The 19,291-nt window shown below is 43.2% G+C and overlaps 1 long non-coding RNA gene across 2 annotated transcripts in view; it reads left to right on the forward strand.

Moving 5' to 3' along the window:
• The first annotated feature begins 4,553 nt into the window (after nucleotides 1–4,553).
• Nucleotides 4,554–19,291, forward strand: part of LOC133273467 (uncharacterized) — a 66,766-nt gene continuing 52,028 nt past the window's right edge. The window contains exons 1-3 of one of the 2 annotated variants that reach the window (XR_009744825.1): nucleotides 4,554–4,743; nucleotides 5,453–5,563; nucleotides 6,503–6,719. This is a non-coding gene — a long non-coding RNA (uncharacterized LOC133273467). Of the gene's footprint in view, nucleotides 4,744–5,452; nucleotides 5,564–6,502; nucleotides 6,720–19,291 lie in introns of those variants that run through there. The other variant, XR_009744824.1, reaches the window with a different exon arrangement.

The raw sequence follows: 19,291 nt of genomic DNA on the forward strand, positions 1-19,291 counted from the left end.
TTTATCAGTCAAACAGCCTTTCCTTGCAAAAAGGTCTTGCATGGAGTGCCCATGTCACCGACTCATAGTTAGCTCCAGTTGTTGGGTCAGCCGGCAGGATTTCAGTCAGGTGCCTAGCAGGAAAAGAAGTTCAAGTGTCAAGCCACTCAGCCTTGCCAAAGTCTGGGAGGTCTTTGGACTGAAGTAGTGGTGAAATTTAAGACAGATGGCAAAAGCTATACACTGCCTGTAAAACCTTATTATTCTGCTCAATTCTCAGGAGCTGCATTGCCTTCCAGCAGTTGTGTAACTTATCCATTGCATCACTTACAAAATAAAACAGGAATACCTGAGTGCTCAGATGCTGCTGGCAAGAAAACAGAGCACTTATCTGAAAATCTTTGAAAATCCCAGATGAAAAATTTGTTCCATCTCATCCACAAAAAAAGTTCTTTTCAAACTGCAGATAGTATGTAATAAAAATTCACATTTGCACCTCAATTTTTAACTTCCTCCAAATCTGGACTCAGGCTTTTCAGACCAAATACAGCTCAGTGCTAGGGATAATTGTCCACATTATACCAGTATTAATTGACTGTGATAACTAACATCAGCCTTCCTCTAGGGAATATGTTTCCTAGGACACTATAGGGTAGCCTTAATTTCCACCACTTGAGTTAGACAGCTCCGAAGTTCCACAATTTCCAGAGCTTCCAGAAATTTTTCGCAGCCCAGAAAACCAACCATATCCTGGGCTGCATCAAAAGGATCATGACCAGCTGGTCGAAGGAGGTGATCCTGCCCCTCTACTCTGCTCTTGTGAGATCTAACTTGGAGTATTGTGTGCAGTTCTGGTGTCCTCAACATAAAAAGGACATGGAACTGCTGGAACAAGTCCAAAGGAGGGCCACGGGGATGATCAGGGGGCTGGAGCACCTCCCATATGAAGATAGGCTGAGAAAGTTGGGGCTGTTCATCCTGGAGAAGAGAAGGCTGCTTGGAGACCTCATAGCAGCCTTCCAGTATCTGAAGGGGGCCTATAGGGATGCTGGGGAGGGACTCTTCATTAGGGACTGTAGTGACAGGACAAGGGGTAATGGGTTCAAACTTAAACAGGGGAAGTTTAGACTGGATATAAGGAGGAAGTTCTTTACTGTAAGGGTGGTGAGGCACTAAAGTGGGTTGCCCAGGGAAGCTGTAAATGCTCCATCCCTGGCAGTGTTCAAGGCCAGGTTGCACAGTCTTGGGTGACATGGTTTAGTGTGAGGTGCCCCTGCGCATGGCATGGGGGTTGGAACTAGATGACCTTAAGGTCCTTTCCAACCCTAACTATTCTATGATTCTATGATTTTATAAATCTGGAGACAGATGAGCTCCTTTTCTGCTTTCATTAATAAAATGAAGATGCATTTCTTTTCTTATTCATTCAGTGATTCCTTGCGACCCATATCAGCCATTAGTACAAATGACAATAGCAACATGTCACCGCAATTTAAAAAGGTAGAGATCACAGTTCTCCTGGGATGAAATTCACTGCAATGAAAGTCCTTCAGACATCAATAGCAGAGAAAGAAAACAGTGAGTTTCTGTAATTATACTCAGAAAATCAAAGAGCAGCCCCTTTTACAAATGAATGTCACATAACCCATCAAGAGTTGTGTGCATGTAATCCTGTTCTTCCCAAGCCCACAGACATCCAAGGCAAATATATCAGTGTAGACTGATATCTTCTGCAGTACATCTAACACTTATGATCCTCAAAGTGTATCTATCTATGAAAATAAATTCCATTATCATAAGGTACACAAAATGTAATTGCACCAGCCAATTATAACATCACGCAACACCACAACATTTCATTTTTATCCCTCTTATTAGAGCTCTTTCCAAAAGACTTCCTCTCACCTTCAGTCCTCCAGCCCAGTTCCTATTATTGCTATTTATGAATTGTACTGCTGTAGCAGAGATACAGGACAATGTTCAAACTGTTCCTGCTTTTTAATTATGAATGTGTGTCACTTTTACCAATAAGAAAGGCATTTGTGTAACTAGCTTCTGGAGCCAAGAACTGCCATTCAGGCTTATAATGAATTTATTGCTATAAGGCATCAAGAGAGATGCAGCGCAACAGCTCTTTGAAGCAACCCAGGTATACACAGTATGTGCAGGTCACAAGATACACGAGAAAGGTCAATGAAAGTAGGGCACCTTGTTCTCAGATTGATGGGCCTTCAAGGAGCTGTGGACAATTATGAGGATCACTGTGCTGTCGGTAAGCTGCACACAGAGGTTCAAAGTAGAGGCAGTTATGGACCTCCCTGCTGATTTTTTATTCCTTATACTTTTCTGAGTCCTTGGTGAATGACAAACAAGACCACTACTGCACTTTCAACATACACATGGAGAAGCCCCAGTGCCTGAAGCATTTCTATAATAATGCAATCAATGTTGAGAACAAGAAGGTGTACATGGGTATTACAGGTCAGCACTCTGGTGAGATCACTGGCAATTCCTACAGAGGGCAAACAGGATGATAAGGATATATTAGGTCTTCAGAACTTCAATACCAGGGCCCTCAAATTTCCACTTGAATATCAGGTGATGATAGTATGATAGTATGACCTAAGACCACACTTTTAGCAAACAATGCAGTAAACATAAAACTCCCCTTAACTGATACCTTAAAAAGGCTTTATTTTTATGAGGCTTGGACAAACAGACAAATAACCTTATTGTTGTACTTGGATGTACAACAAAGATTTGCAAAACTACAAGTGCAGCAAAGGAAATTCTGATTATACTTTTTTTTTTTTTTTTACCATGACAGAGTCAAACACCAGAACATGTATCCCAGAAAAGCTGCAAATCCTTATCTTTGTAGACAGTCAGAACTGAGCTGGACACAGCCCTGAGCAACCTGACCTAAGCTGGCCCTGCTTTGCAATGGAGCAAGAGACATGGGATTTACAGTGGTCACTTCCAACTTAAACCATGCTACAATCCTAAATATCACTTGTAAAATTTTAGCATGGAAACGTTTTCCTGCATCTCCCTGACCCACCACTGTGAGCCCCTTTCAAAAAGGTCAGGTGCACGTGTACAGCCACAGAAGGTGACTCATGTCTTTGATTTCCAGGAAGGTCCTAGTCCAGCCAACAGGGCTAACACCATTGCTTTTAAGCAGTTCAACATATTGAAGATCAGCTATTTGCAGGTGTCTGAGCTACTCTTACAATCTGTGGCCAAAAGGGGAGCAGCCCACAACAGGGAGTGATGCTTTAGTAGGAAAAATAATCAAAAACAGACAAATAATGCAAACTGTATGAAGGCCACCATTCTTAATCTTATTTTCCATGTGGGTTGCCTAAATTACAAGCAGCAGATGACAGCTTTGTCATCTGTGTTTTGAACAACGACGAGACAGGGGGTGGATAAGCTCAGACATTGCTTACAAGCTAGTGTCTGCTTTAGGTTAGCTGTAAGGGGTAACTTATCTTCCATACACTTTGGCATGGCACTTCAAAGTCTTATCTATATCTTATGTGCAGATGGGTGCCAGGGACCTAACTCATCCAGGCAGCTAGATCCTTAGGCAGCACAACACTTGCTTTGAGGGCAACTTCACAGGCACTCTGAATCCCAAAATGCTTGTAAGATGAATAATAACAAAGCCGTTATTCTGCATGTTCAAAGGAAACAAAATAATAGATAAATAAATAAAGGCTTGAGTATATAGATATAAGTAGGAGCAACATCAAGAAATTAAACGAAGGGAAAATTAGGCTGAATATCACTGAAAATTCAATAGTGAGTGTGGCATGTTAACCCATAGGGATGACCTACTGCTTCCAATACTTAAAGTTAGATTGGACAAAGTAACACAGAGAACTAAAAATAAAACAGTTTGCTTTGTCTGACATGTCTTTTCCATGTCTAATTTTGGTGACTATAGGTTAGTATTGTGTATGACTCAGGATCCCTTTCAAGTTGAAAAATGTATGCCACCAGCTCTTGGTCCACTCATTCATTCATTCATTCATACTTCTGTTCACCTAGAGCTTTCTGAAAACATTAACTACCCAAACCAAGCATGCAGTTTATGTTTACCGGTCTGACATATCAGTAGCCATCTAATATTATTTATTTAACTAACTGCTTCTTTACATTTGATTATAATTAAGACTAATTCTTCTAAAAACACTTAAGATATATATTTTAGTGTTGCACCATGTATCAAAAAACAGGGAAAGAGAAAATTACCTTCATAGGCAGGTAATTTTCACTGGTTACTTGCCTGGAATTCACATGCTACATTTGGTAATGTTCATTTTAAAGTCACAGTAAACTGCACACCTTTTTCTGACAAAATTGAGTTTAAATACAAGAGGTGATAAGAGGTATTCAATTTTATTATGACATTAAAAGCTAAGTGCAATGATGTTCAGAAAAAATAAACAGCCATGAAAATTTGAGTGGCAGAATATTTTAGTGTATTATTTTGTAAGTTATGTAATATTTTAATGTTTCTTTCTCTTTTTTGCCCATTTCCTCTCTTCTGCCTCAATATTAGTTAAAGACTCTTCCTTGTTCTGTAAGAATGGCATGCTGAAGAGGAATAGATTTTCTTGATAATCACAGCTCCACAAAGAAGGCTTTCACAAGTAACTTTAAAAAGTGGGAATCTTTCCACTCAGGGAAACAGAAACACCTTTTCATAGCTCCCTGAGCTTGCTTTGGTTTGCATCAGCACCACCCCTGAGCCAGGTACGCAGCACTATCCACCCTGTCCTTATCCTGCTGGATGAACGTTATTACAAAGGCAGTTTGAAGAAGGCTGCACCAATGCAAACTCGCAAGGCATTTCCTGCAGGAGCTGGATGCCTGCAAAGCAGATCAGACCAGGATATTCCTGAACCTCCCTGCAGCTGATTCCTGCTGCCAAAATGACCCCATGGAGCTGCTGCTCATAAGGCAGAGCAAACCTTAAGATCCTATAAGCTCCAGAGATCAAAGCAGATCCTGGCAGCTCCTGAACAAAAAATTAGTGAAGAGAGGGTAAACAAACTGCTTTTCCTGCTCTTTTGATGACTAAATCCACTCTGGTATAAAGGATGAGTTTAGCTGTAAATATTCCTATTTCAAGGACAGGAATAGAAGAAAATTTGTTCTGCTAACCTGGAAACATGTAATGCTGTTCTGTCTCACTTAGAGCTTCTGTCTCTCCTTCCAGCTCTTTCTTTTTTTCTGTTCAACTGCCAGGCAGAGACAGAAAGATCACTAATGAACCACAGCTTCTGTTCAGGTCATTAGCTGTACCAGAGAGAAAGTTAATGAACCCTACTATATAAAGACAAAATCAGGTTTTCTTTAATAGTTTCCATAGCAAGAGCATCATTTTCTGTTAGTGTAATCCCTGCATGATTTAGTTTGAGTTCCTTTTTTTTTTTCAGATTTTTTTTTTTTCTCTCTTCAGCTTAGTTTTGGAGGAACAGCGTGACAGAGAACATCTGGTCATTGAGTGTATGCGGAGGATGTTCAGATGCTGTGGAGGAAATGCCAGAGGTAGCCAGAGAGGGTGGGGATGGTAAGCTACCTTGTACAAGAACATCTTTGGGAAATCAGAAATAAAAATTGGCACTTGCTGCAGCATTGTTCTACAGACTGATTTCAACAGCAACAACAAAAAATAAGCACCTGCAGAGCCCCTGCCTTTCACTGACCATCTTGTTTCCCTCTCTGGTCTTCTCCCACTTGCAGACATTCAGAAATCAAAGACTTGTGTATCCTTATGCTTTATCTGAGTAACTTAAAGACTTTCATGTACTTACCTGTCACAGTGGTCCATGGGTATAAGAAAATGTTATTCCCACTCTATGGGGATACTCAGGGTTTTCCAAACAAATCATGGTCAGGCAGGATGTTTTTTTCTCCTAGCTCTCCAGCATCCTAAGCACAGGAAGAGCCTGTCAGATTCACAGCTGCAACAGGGCCAAAAGAATATGCTGCATCCCAGAAGAACTTTCCCTCTCCTAGATATGTTTTGCTTTCAATATAAATGTGCTTGAGAAGTTACACAAATCAAAGTTGTGGTGATAAGACAATGAAAGAGAAGCAAAAAACACCTATGAATATCCTATGAAAGCATGCATACATCAAAATCAAAGCCTAGCAGCATGGGCCAGAAAGGTCCTCCCAGGTTCAGTAAGTCTGAAGTCACTGTACCGATGAATCTCTTTTGGTAAGTTTTATCTGACAGCAGCCTTGTAGCCAGCAGCCTTACTGGGACACTGTCTGGACTGTTACCCACTTACAAACATAAGGTCTGTAACCCACTTCCTGGTGACAAGCCCTATGTTATTTTTTAGATTTATTCGTGGACGAGTTTCCATAACTTACATTCCACACTACAACCAGAGTGTGCAAGAAAATGAGGTGACATATAATGTGAGAAATGTGGATTGATACCATCTGATATATTCTGCTTCCACTGAAATTTTCCTGTTCTTCTGTATTCTATTCCCAGGGAGCTCCTTCCTGCAGCCCAGTTTTGAGGTGCATAGAAGGCAACAGCAAGGTTCACATCCAAGTGAAGCTTTTCCAATCTTTTTAATAGGTGCTGATCACAAAACAGGTTACTCCACAACAACCCTTTCCAGAAACAGCTGTTTGTCCTTCTCGGTGGATATTAAGAACGCTGCCCACAAATCCTAATCTCCTGTTAATGTGTGTTGCATTAACATCTACCAACACTGAGCACTGGGGCGGTTTTACCCAATTTTGTATCAAAGACGGACCCAGATTCACTATTCCAGCCTTCATCTTTAAGCAAGAAATTGATGCAGCCCAGGAAGGAGAAATTCTTCATCCCTCCCCACATTTTCCCTCTTTAGTGAGTAGTTCTGAACTATGGCAGAAGAATTAGTGTATTTCCCAATCTGTTCCAGCCCTGAAACACTTCAGTCTCACTCATGGGCCAATGGGCATTGAGAAAAACAAATCTGGTTTCATTTTTATCTCCGTTTCCCGATCATTTGCTCCTCAGTTACTTTTGATAATAATAAGCAAAAAGATCAGAAAATACTTGGAAAAACCTAACTGATGTTGTTTGTACGCAAGCATTCTTCCACTAGCATTAGTTTTTCATCAGTATTTCTCTAGAATAGCTAAGCATGGTATTTTTACCCAAAGACAATTTACTGGTACAGAAAAAGTACAGCAGACAATGCATTCTTACTTTATTATGCATAAACACCAGGTATGTACTCACCTTTCTATCTTATTTATCACACTGTCATTAAATCTGTGTCACTATTACTGTTCTCTTAATACACGTCACAATAATGTGTTCTTATCAGGTCTCCTTTCTCATCTACTGATCTAATAATATACTATCTCAACATTTTAATGCAAACAAACAAAAAAACATTCAGGCACAATATACTCAGGAAAGCAATGTTCATGTTTCAGCATAAACAAAAGCCTTTCTTTTTTTTGAAGTCAGCTTAATGGTTCAGCACTGCTGACGGAATCATTCAATGATGCCCAAGGAAGGAAGATGCAAGCTAATTAAAACGTGGTTACAGAAGCCTGGTTGGCAAATATTGTTAATATTTGTGGATTTTGAGCAAGAACTGCTGCACTGAATCACATGAAAATTTGCTCTGACTTACAAGAAAGAAGGTTATATTTAAAGTAGCTCTCTAAGAGCAGTACTCCAAGGTTTTGTCTGGCCTGATACTCTGAAAGTACCAGGGACTCCCCAGGGATACCAAAACCCAACTGACCAAATGATGAAATTGCCAGGTTGGTCGACTGGGGTGCTTTTGGCTCAGGCCAACAAACAACCTCTCCAACTGAGTCTGTCAGAAACAGGAGGAACCACTTCTGATATGCAGTCCAGATGCAAACCCTCCTGTTTTGGAGAGAGTTTTACAGTGCGTCCACCCATTTGGCCTCTGCACTCAAGAACAGTCCCAGGCATGTTTAATTTATTAGTATAAACAATGCTTGGTAGTCTTCAGCTTTGCTTTTGTCAGATAAGATGGTGGCTGTCAGACTAGCCTGAATTTGTTTCAAAGCATTACCTTGTGTCAGGACTGCACAACACCCAAAATTGTACCAGGCATCTGAAGACAAAAGGGGCACGGGGTTCTGGTCATGTGTTTAAATAGGGGTTACTATGCTGTTTTATCATTTTATCATGTCAGTGCAGAAGAGGAAGCATGTGAAAAATCATTAGGATGAATAAATTAAATAAATTAGCATCAACAAGGCAGCTCATAATCCAATTAGAGAAGGTGATAATGTATCTTACCCAGCTAAAGAGAAAACACAGGCAGGAAGGACCCACTGTGGAAACACAAACTCCTCTGCTTAAAAGAAGATTGGGGGCAGAAAAATGAATTCAGAACAGCATTTTATTAGCAGAATTTGCCTCAACTTAACTCTAATAGATTGAGTCAGTGCAGGAGGTGTGGACAGGCACCATGTTGTTATTTTACAGGATGGCAAAGGCATTATAAAACAGGAGAGTGATTGCAATATTTTTCACCTTGTTAAGCCCCTTAAAAAGCTAGCTGATTATACACTGTTTCTTTAAAAAGCAGAAGGCAGGGAGACAGTCTAGTAGTGAAAAAATAGCTAGTGGAGATTGTATTAACTTTAGAGATGCTTGCAAGTATGTGCTAAAAGAGCCAACTCTGCTTTTCATATGTGACCTGTGATTTTCGTTACAGAAACGACACTGTTAAACTTCTGAGGCACCAGATGAATCGAATCTCTAGAGCAATATATTATAACAAGAAAAATGTGAATTTCAGTTCAGAATCTGACTTTGCACACCTGTCCAGTTGTGCCAGGTGGTTTCCTGCTTGACCTCCATTTTTGCCTGAAGTTGTATTTATTTTAGCATTTCAATATTACTTGAAGAGTCTTGATCCATTCATCAGCATAGATGATGTTGGAATCTTGTGATTATTGAAACTATTATTGAAACTATTATTGAAACTATTAATTCATATAATCACCCAGACTGTCTTCCCCAGCAAATTCTTCATATGCACCATGGGAACTTTGTTCCCCTCTACAACATGTAAAAGTTCTGACTGGGCTGGGCCAGCCCTGTTGGCAGATCCTCTGGTGTTGACCAACCAGGTGGCCTTTGGTAAGTGTGTATCCCAGCGCTTGAAAGTTCCCCCACCCATTGCTCTCAGTGCAGTTTTTAACAGCCCATTGTACCGTTCGATTTTCCCAGAGGCTGGTGCAGGGTAGGGCATGTGATATACCCACTCAATGCCATGCTCTTTGGCCCAAATATCTATAAGGTTATTCCCGAAATGAGTCCCATTGTCTGACTCAATTCTCTCTGGGGCGCTGTGTCACCACAAAATGTTTCTCAAGGCCCAGGATAGCGTTCCAGGCAGTGGCATGGGGCACAGTGTATGTTTCCAGCCATCGGTGGTTGCTTCCACCATGGTAAGCACATGGCACTTGCCTTGGCGGGTTGTCGGCAGTGTGATACAGTCAATCTGCCAGGCCTCCCCATATTTGTACTTCAACCATCGTCCTCCATACCAAAGAGGCTTTAACCGTTTGGCTTGCTTAATTGCAGCACATGTTTCACACTCATGAATAACCTGGGCAATAGTGTCCATTGTTAAGTCCACCCCTCGATCACGAGCCCATCTGTATGTTGCATCTCTGTCCTGATGGCCTGAAGTGTCATGGGCCCACCGGGCCAAAAATAATTCATCTTTATGTTGACAATCTAAGTCCATCTGAGCCACTTCAATCTTAGCCGCTTTATCCACTTGTTGGTTCTTCTGGTGTTCCTCAGTGGCCCGACTCTTGGGTACATGGGCATCTACATGACGTACCTTCACCACCAGGTTCTGCACCCTGGCAGCAATATCTTTCCACAGTGCAGCAGCCCAGATGGTTTTACCTCTAGGTTGCCAGTTGTTCTGCTTCCATTGCTGCAACCACCCCCACAGGGCATTTGCCACCATCCATGAGTCAGTATAGAGGTAAAGTACTGGCCACTTTTCTCGTTCAGCAATGTCCAGGGCCAGCTGGATGGCTTTCACCTCAGCAAACTGACTTGATTCACCCTCTCCTTCAGCAGTTTCTGCAACTTGTCGTCCAGGACTCCATACAGCTGCCTTCCATCTCCGATGCTTTCCCACAATATGGCAGGACCCATCAGTAAACAAGGCATACTGCTTTTCACTGTCTGACAGTTTATTATATGGTGGGGCCTCTTCAGCATGCATCACCTGCTCCTCTGGTGACATTCCAAAATCTTTGCCCTCTGGCCAGTCCATGATGACTTCTAGAATGCTTGGATGACTGAGATTTCCTATTCGAGTTCGTTGTGTAATTAGTGCAGCCCATTTACTCCATGTAGCATCAGTTGCATGATGTGTAGAGGAGACCCTGCCTTTGAACATCCAGCCCAGCATGGGCAACCGGGGTGCCAGGAGGAGCTGTGCTTCAGTGCCAATCACTTCCGAAGCAGCTCGAACCCCTTCATAGGCTGCCAGTATCTCTTTCTCAGCTGGGGTGTAGCTGGCTTCAGATCCTTTGTATTCCTGACTCCAAAAGCTGAGGGGTCGACCTGGAGTCTCCCCTGGAGCTTTCTGCCAGAGGCTCCAGGTAGGACCGATCTCCCCAGCTGCAGTGCACAGTACACTTTTTACATCTGGCCCGGTCCGGACTGGTCCAAGGGCTACTGCATGAACTATCTCACGTTTAATTTGCTCAAAGGCTTATTGTTGCTCAGGGCCCCATTTGAAATCATTCTTCTTCCGGGTCACATGATAGAGAGGGCTTACAATCAAACTGTAATTTGGGATGTGCATTCTCCAGAACCCCACTGCACCCAAGAAAACTTGCGTTTCTTTCTTATTAGTTGCTGGAGACATTGCTGTTATCTTGTTGATCACATCTGTGGCGATCTGTCTACGTCCATCTTGCCATTTTATTCCCCAAAATTGAATCTCCTGTGCAGGTCCCTTGACCTGACTCCATTTTATGGCAAAACTGGCTTTCAGCAGGATTTGGATTATTTTCCTCCCTTTCTCAAAGACTTCTTCCGCTGTATCGCCCCACACAATAATGTCATCAATGTATTGCAGGTGTTCTGGAGCTTGCCCCTGTTCCAGTGCAGCCTGGATCAGTCCATGGCAAATGGTAGGGCTGTGTTTCCACCCCTGGGGCAGTCGGTTCCAAGTGAAATGGACACCTCTCCAAGTAAAAGCAAACTGTGGCCTGCACTCTGCTGCCAAAGGAATGAAGAAAAATGCATTGGCAATATCAATCGTGGCATACCACTTGGCTGCCTTTGACTCTAGTTCATACTGAAGTTCTAGCATGTTCGATACGGCAGCACTCAATGGTGGTGTGACTTCATTCAGGCCATGATAGTGTACGGTTAGTCTCCACTCTCCATTAGACTTTCGCACTGGCCATATGGGGCTATTAAAGGTTGAGTGGGTCCTGCTGATCACTTCTTGGCTCTCCAGTCTACGGATCAGCTGATGGATGGGAATCAGGGAGTCTCGATTGGTGTGATATTGCCACCGGTGCACTGTTGTGGTCGCAACTGGCGCTTGTTGTTCTTCGACTTTCAGCAACCCCACAACAGAAGGATCCTCTGAGAGACCAGGCAAGGTGGACAGCTGCTCAATTTTCTCAGTCTCCAAAGCATCAATATCAAAAGCCCACCGCTTCCCTTTTGGGTCTTTGAAGTACCCTCTCTTGAGGTAGTCTATGACGAGGATGCATGGAGCCTCTGGACCAGTCACAATAGGGTGCTTTTGCCATTCCCTCCCAGTCAGGCTGATTTCAGCCTCCAGCACAGTCAACTCTTGGGATCCTCCTGTCACTCCAGAAATATAAACGGGTTCTGCCCCTTGGCAGCTTGATGGCCTCAGGGTACACTGTGCACCGATATCTACTAGAGCCTTATACTTCTGCGGGACTGATGTGCCAGGCCATGTGATCCACACAGTCCAGTAAATCCGATTGTCCCCTACCTGGCTGGAGGCAGGGCCCCTCTAATAGTCATCATAGCGTTGGACACTTAAGTTGTGGTGGAAGGGATTATTCTTCATTATCACAGGAGCTGGAGTAAAATCAGCTCTTCCACTCCATCTGGGAAACTGCTCACCAGAGACTGAAGCCATAGCTCTCATGGGATGATCAGTCTTGGCCCTTGCTCCCCTCTTCAATTCACTCGCCCGTTCCTCCAAAGCTGAAGTAGGTTTTCCATCCCATTTTATCATGTCTTCTCTGTGATCCCACAGGTAAAACCATAGGGTACTCCGTGGCGTATACCTGCTGTATCTCCTCTCTCGAACAATAGGACGTCTTTTGTTAATAACTGAGACGTGTGTTGGTACACGTGAGGAGCTGGATAAATCAGTCCCTCAATTGTCTGAGATCCTGGGACAGCTTTTCCCACAGCTGAGATGATGGAAGGGCTGAGATTGTCTTCGAACTCTCGGAGTTTATGAACCATTTCATCTACTGTTAGTGGTACTGTGTCATTCCAGGTTATTGTTGCCAATGAATGGGCATATGATGACGGTGCATTCCGCGTAAGTTTTCACCACATGGGTCGTGTACATTCAACTTCATCTGGATCTATAGGTGTATCCCCGTTATTCGGCTTGATGTGATAGAGCATCTCTACAATGGCCGATTCCCTCAGAGACTGGATGCCTTTGTCTACAGTAGTCCACTTGGCTGAACGACTCGTAACATCGTCCTTGTACGGAAACCTTTCTTTCACAGATGCCAAAAGCCACCTCCAAAGACTGAGGGACTTTTTCTCTCTTGCAATTGCTTTGTCAGTTCCTCCTTCTCTAGCAAGTGATCCCAGCTGCTCGGCTTCTGTACCTTCTAGTTCGTGACCATCGGCCCCATTGTCCCAGCTTTGGAGCAGCCAGGTGATGATGTGCTCCCCTGGTTGATGGGTAAAATCTTTTCGCATATTCCGTAGCTCGGTTGAGGTCCGAGGTCGAGAAGTTACTTCTTCTTTTTCTTCTTCTTCTTCGTCATGTGATGATGACTCCTGATCAGATTCTGGACCAGGTGGTGAATACATTGTTTCTTCATCTTGCTTCACCCTTCTTGCCACTTTTTTGCTTTTTCACTTGTGCAGGGGCAACTGATATTGGTACAAATTGGTCCTCAGGTTTGGCTGCAGTGATTATCACTGTGGTTTGAGTAGCAACTGTACTTGTTGCTGGGGTGGTGTAGCTGCTGTGCTTGGAGCTGGGGTAGCTGCGATGTCTGTTGCAGTTGAAGTTTGAGCAGCTGCTGTACTTGCCACTGGGGTAGCTGCTCTGTTCATCGCAGCCAAAGTTTGAGTAGTGACTGTACTTGTCGCTGGGGGTGGTGAAGCTGCTGTGCTTGGAGCTGGAGTAGCTGCGCTGACTGTTCCTTTGCCCTCAGATCCACCGATATTCTTTTCCTTTTGAAGGTGCTGGATAGTGTTGAACAAGGCCCTGTAAGCATAGGCCAAGCCCCAGCACATTGCCATGATTTGTCCATCTCTGGTATGGCCAGAATGACCACACACCTCATTTAAGTGTTTTACTAATTCTTCTGGATTTTGCAGTTGTTTGGTGGTGAAATTCCAAAGTACTGGAGGGGCCCACTGACCTAGATACTTGCCCATGCTATCCCACACACCCTGCCACTCATGACTGTCCAGCCTCAGGGAAAATCTCTTGGTCCTCCTATATTGTCGTTTGACCCCAGACAAGACCCAAACCTGACTCCGCTTAACTCTTGAAATCAGTCATGGGCAAAATACACTCTGTATGCGTGCCAACATGGTGCTCCCCATCACGATCAGCAAACAAGTCTCAACAGCATTAAAAGACCATCTAAAAACTTCAAAACTCTCAAATGATGCTGTAAGTGGTCTGGGGGGAGGACTGGGAGGGTAAAAGGATGTCTCCTTCAGAGGTTGACCACCCGAGAAGGAGAAAAAAGATGTGTAATTGCTAAGCACTTCTATTATATACCTCCCAAAGTATAAAGGTGGTGACCACACTGGGAACATAAGCCAGATCAGTTTCATGATCAATGATTCTATTGTATTACAAGTCATTATCATAAAGTACTGTCCTGGGTTCAGCAGTAGCAGTCATTTTTCTCCTTCTTGGTAGCTGGTGTAGTGCAGTGTTTTGACTTTCAGCTCGGGAACAGAGCTGATAACGATGTTTTGGTTTGGCCAAGGACTTTGTGAGCCTCATGCTCTGCCAGGGGGGAGGGGAAGCCAGGAGGAAGCAGAGACAGGACACCTGACCCAAACTGACCAAAGAGGTATTCCATACCACAGCACGTCATGCCGAGGATGTAACTGGGAGTTAGCCGGAAGGACTGGGAGACGGCAGGGTTGGAGGAGGTAACTGTTCTTATCTCAACCCGTGGGAGTTGCATTCTTTTCGATTCTCCTCTCTGTCCCTCCGGGAGCAGGGGGAAGGCAAGAAAGGGGGGAAGTGAGCGAACGAATTACCTGACTGGGTTTAAACCACGACAGTTCTTTCTGGCGCCCAATGTGGGGCACGAAGGGTTGAGATAACGACAGATCTGACCAGATTAATAGTCACTCATCACAATGACGATTTATTGGCTCTCAGAGTTGTTTCTCTTGATCTCACAGCTTCAGAATGTTGTAACTTACGTAGAGCCGGTATTTGCTGTGTTAGTGTTTATCAAGTCTGGGGCCTGGGCTAAGGTTCTTGTCTCACTGTCCTTTATGGCAATGGCTTGTAATACGGGCGGGCTTCAGCAGCAGGGCGGGACGGACGTGGCCGTGGACTTGTACGTGGCCGTCCGGCTGCTCTTCACCGTCCTGGCCCTCACCCTACTCTCCATCTTCGTGAGGCTGCGGGGAGCTGAGGGGGAGCGGCCCCGGGAGCCGGCGGCAGCCGAACCGGCCCGGGAGAGCGGCCCCGGGCACCGAGCGGCGGCGGGAGCGGGGCCGGAGGCCGCGAGGGGACGGCTGCCGGTGGAGGAGGTCGGGGCGGCCGAGGAGAGGAAGGAGGCGGCTGCCGAGCAGAGGGAGAAGGGGGCGGAGGAGCCGAGCCCCGCGGAGGAGCCCAGCCCCGCGGCCGAGCTGAGCCCCGCGGAGGAGCTGAGCCCCGCGGAGGAGCCCAGCCCCGCGACGGCCGAGAGCATTCCCCGGAAGCCGCCCGCCGAGCCCCAGGAGGATGCAGGAGACCACGCAGCATTTCCCAGCAAGGCACAGGAGGAAGAGCTGGACTCAGAGAAGCTGGCGGTGGGAGAGCCGGCAAGCACAGCAGCTACACCAGCCCCAGTGACAAGTACAGCAGCATCGTGTGAGAGTTCTGAAGGTTTTGAATGGCCTTTGGGTACCCTTGGGACCTGCCTGCTGATTGTGATGGGGATCAGCATGTTGGCACACACACAGACTGTGTTTTACCCACAACCATTTTGTCTGATCTCAAAAGTTAAGCAGAGTCAGGTTTGGGTCTTGTCTGGGATTAGACAACAATATAGGGGGACCAAGAGGTTTTCCCCAAGGCTGGAGAGTCATGAGTGGCAGGGTGTGTGGGACAGTATGGGCAAGTATCTAGTCCACTGGGCCCCTCCAGTGCTTTGGAAGCATCGGAGATGGAAGGCAGCTGTATGGAGTCCCCAGCAACAAGCTGCAGAAACTGCTGAAGGGGACAGTGAATTATTTTGAGCCTGGTGGGCCCATGGCACTTCAGGCCATCAGAGCAGAGATGCAACATAGAGATGGACTCATGATCGAGGGGTGGACTTAGCAATGGACACTATTGCCCAGGTTATTCACAAGTGTGAACACTGCACACAGTCTCTCCTGCTCTGGAAGACTGTTACAAGAGGTGGAGCCTGACATCATGGACCAGATGGACTCAGCAGCTTTATAGTAAAATATGAATGTGAAGTGTGTCAAATGAGTAATCATCATAGAAAAATAAGGTGGTTCAATTTCAGTCAGGCATCCTACTCAGTAATGGCTTTTTAAAACTCCTGAATCATGAGAAGGTCCATATTTTCTATCAGAAACTGGAGCCAAATTCTCAAGCGGATTGCAGCTTCTGTTAGATTTAGCAGGAAGTGTATTTGACTGCTGGGAAAAGATTTGGATTTATATATTAAAGATATAATAATATTTAGCTGAAAATGTTTCATAAATCTTGAAATGTTTCCAACCATAAGCTTTCTAAAATCATGAGTCAAGCCATGAAAATCATGAAATTGACTTTAAAATTATGTTCTGTTTTCTTTCAACTTAGTAAACAGCTCTCTTTTTAAATGATTCTCTTTGTAAATAGTTCTCTTTTCTCTCACTCAAGTTCCTTTACAAGGGGCAGGGTTATAAACATATTGTATTTTAAAATTAAATCTGAGTCTGTCGTACCACCTCCTGATTCTTGTGTCTATAAGAAAAAGCATCAGTAAAATTTCTCTTTATCCCAAAATGCAAAGCCATCATGTTCAATTACCTGTCAGAATTAGCCTTGGTCTGTGTTGTGTGCTACATTGTTCACAGATATCTTTTGGGAGTGTATATTTGAAGCAGTATCCACTGCCATGACAGATTGGGCATAGCCAAACTAGATATTTCTGTGAAAATTTTTCTCAGTGTGAACATGAATTAGACCAAGCCAGTAGGTCTGAGAGCCACAATTTCCGATGTGTTTTCTTTAGCCGTGCAGCTGCAGTCATTGAGACACATAAACTGTTCAGCATAACAGTCTAATTCTAAAGGAAAAAACATAGACATTGTGAATATTGACATTATTATGCACCCAAGTGCTGGAGTACTAAGCAAAACACTTAAATATCAATAAAGATTCTTCTTTTGGCATCTTTACAGCAGTTAGTACAAAAATCATCTGCTTCCAATTTATTTCAACATTTTAATGAATGAATTTCTGTGAATATGCAAGCCTCACACCGGAGAGGAGGTCTGCCTAAACACCTGCAGTTGTCTGCTTCTTAATTCCTCATTTCTTCAACTGTCAAGAAAAAACTTGAGTCTGAAAATGAGAATCTCTCATCCTGATTCCTCCATTGGTGTGGATAATCCACTGTCTTCCTTGAAGAAAAGACACATCGTTCTAAGGACTGTTGGTGCCATTCAGATTCATTATTTCTTATTCTACCTACTGCGGACACACAGAACTGTTTATTTCATTTAATTTCATTTTTGCAGCTACATTTTATGTATTGGAAAGTTGTTTTCAGATCATCTCTTTAACCCCTATCAGACTTCTCAAGATAAGGCAAACCCATTTTTCCAAGCTTGCAGGTTTATTTTAAAATTTTCATTTCTTTCGTCTAGATATTCTTTAAGAGATCCACATCTTGGCTGAAGAGTGGTGTCCTGTTGAAAGCTTATCAGCCGGGAGGAGAAGATTACAGCTTGGACACAACATTCTCATTTAAAGAGCTCAAAGTAACAGTTGCTTTACTGTATGTAGCAAGTTCAACTTTCCCTACTGAATTATTTTACATGATCTTTTTATTTTCAATGTACATATTTGGAGAATGTGCGTGGTTATTTTCCTCTGCCTGACTCTAAACTTTCTGATTTTTTTTACTACATGCATTGTGCTTTTGCATTTGTTCCTAATTACTGAGGTTGTTTTTTCTTCTGTATGATGCCCACTAAATGGCCATGTTTTGAAAGACATCATGATTTTGCTAAGTCACTATCGCTACCCTTCAGTGATGTAGTTCATGACAAGATAATGATTTCATTAAAATACTTCCAGACCACTTTCTAGTATGTTTGCTTCCCTGCAGGTCATTCTGAACCGTCGATTGAAGACTTTTTTCCTGAAAACCTTATTTTATCACTCTCCATCCTTGTTACTCCTGTAAATCAAGAGCTTAGTATTTAGTGCTTTTGGTCACCCACGTGGCCTTTCACTTTTCTTTTCCGACTAGTTTTTTTTTTTGCATTAATCAGGATCCAGTCTACAAGAGTAGACTTCCTCCCTCTGCGTTTTTTATTAGTATCACTTGTTCTCACCAACAAATTTGAATAAGGTTTCTCCTTTTATGTTTCTATATTGACTGATGCATGGGTAATTTAAGTACCCCATCAATACTAATTACTCTTCATAGGACAAGTCTATGAGTTAAAAGCTCAATCTCCGGGTTTTGCTCTGTTGCACAGCTTGCTTCCAGAAACATCAGAGCCCAATGGCAGCTGAGTACTGCTAGATATCCCAGAAGAGCCACTAAGTACTCTCTTTGTTTTCTCTGGGAAAAAGTGAACTTCCAAGACTTTGAGGCATCACACATTCTTCTTCATTTGTATGAGTTCCCTTGTTGAAGGTAAAAGCACAACTGGGAACAGAGTATGATGTGCTGATATATTCATTGGAAGTACCTCAGCTGGAGGCTTACTGGGGTGTTTCAGGATGAGGAGAGTACAAAGGAGTGAAAGGTATAAAAGGACAGAAACAGAGGTAATGGAAAAGGAAGAGAAAACAGAAGACAGAAAAAAAAAAAAATGAAAAAAGGAAGGACTGAGATCAAAAGATGAAAATGGAGGTAGATGAACTTTTTCTTCATAATAATATTCACATAAAAAGAATTGTTTAAATGTACAAATGTAGAATCCTTGATTCAGTCCCAAATGACCCATGAGATGCAGGTTTTCCCTCCACTTTTTGTCCTTTTTGTATGGACACACCACTGAAATCTCCGTCACTCAGCTTTCAAAGAGTTTGTACCAAGCATCTTTTGAGATTCCTAGAAATACGTCACTTCTCCATTTGTTTTCCACAGCCCTCAGATAAATGAGATTCTGTTAATATTTTAAAATAGTTTGGCATTCATAGACATTGGAGTCTGAATCTTCACTTACTAGTTTGCTGCAGTCTTGATAGTCTGGCATATGGCTGGACAGGAGTCCTTAACAAAGAGGCTAAAACTTGTCTAAACATGATTTTATTGCAGAATACTGTGCACATTGTGTGTGGAGCTGAAGAAACAAGCCAACAAGCAGGTCATTCATATCAAATTATCTGTGTAGGCTTACACAAATTTACCCAAAACTATGCAGAAACATAAGAAATACTGTCTAATAGGCCACTGTACATATTTCTGTGCAGAATTTTTACAGGAGTCTGGTTGCTAATATGTAACTGCAAGTTGTTCCAATACATATGGTAAGAATGACCAGGATCATATGGTTTGTTTCTCATGTACTTAGAATGCAATTATTTTAATTAATTACAGCATTGTAATTTCTCCAGAGGTATACAAACAATGTGGAAGAAATAAGCAG

Source organism: Pezoporus flaviventris, unplaced genomic scaffold (genome assembly GCF_033815535.1).
Source record: "Pezoporus flaviventris isolate CSIRO_AGI_PZ_B2104156 unplaced genomic scaffold, CSIRO_AGI_Pfla_v1 ptg000031l, whole genome shotgun sequence".
Lineage (NCBI taxonomy): Eukaryota > Metazoa > Chordata > Aves > Psittaciformes > Psittacidae > Pezoporus > Pezoporus flaviventris.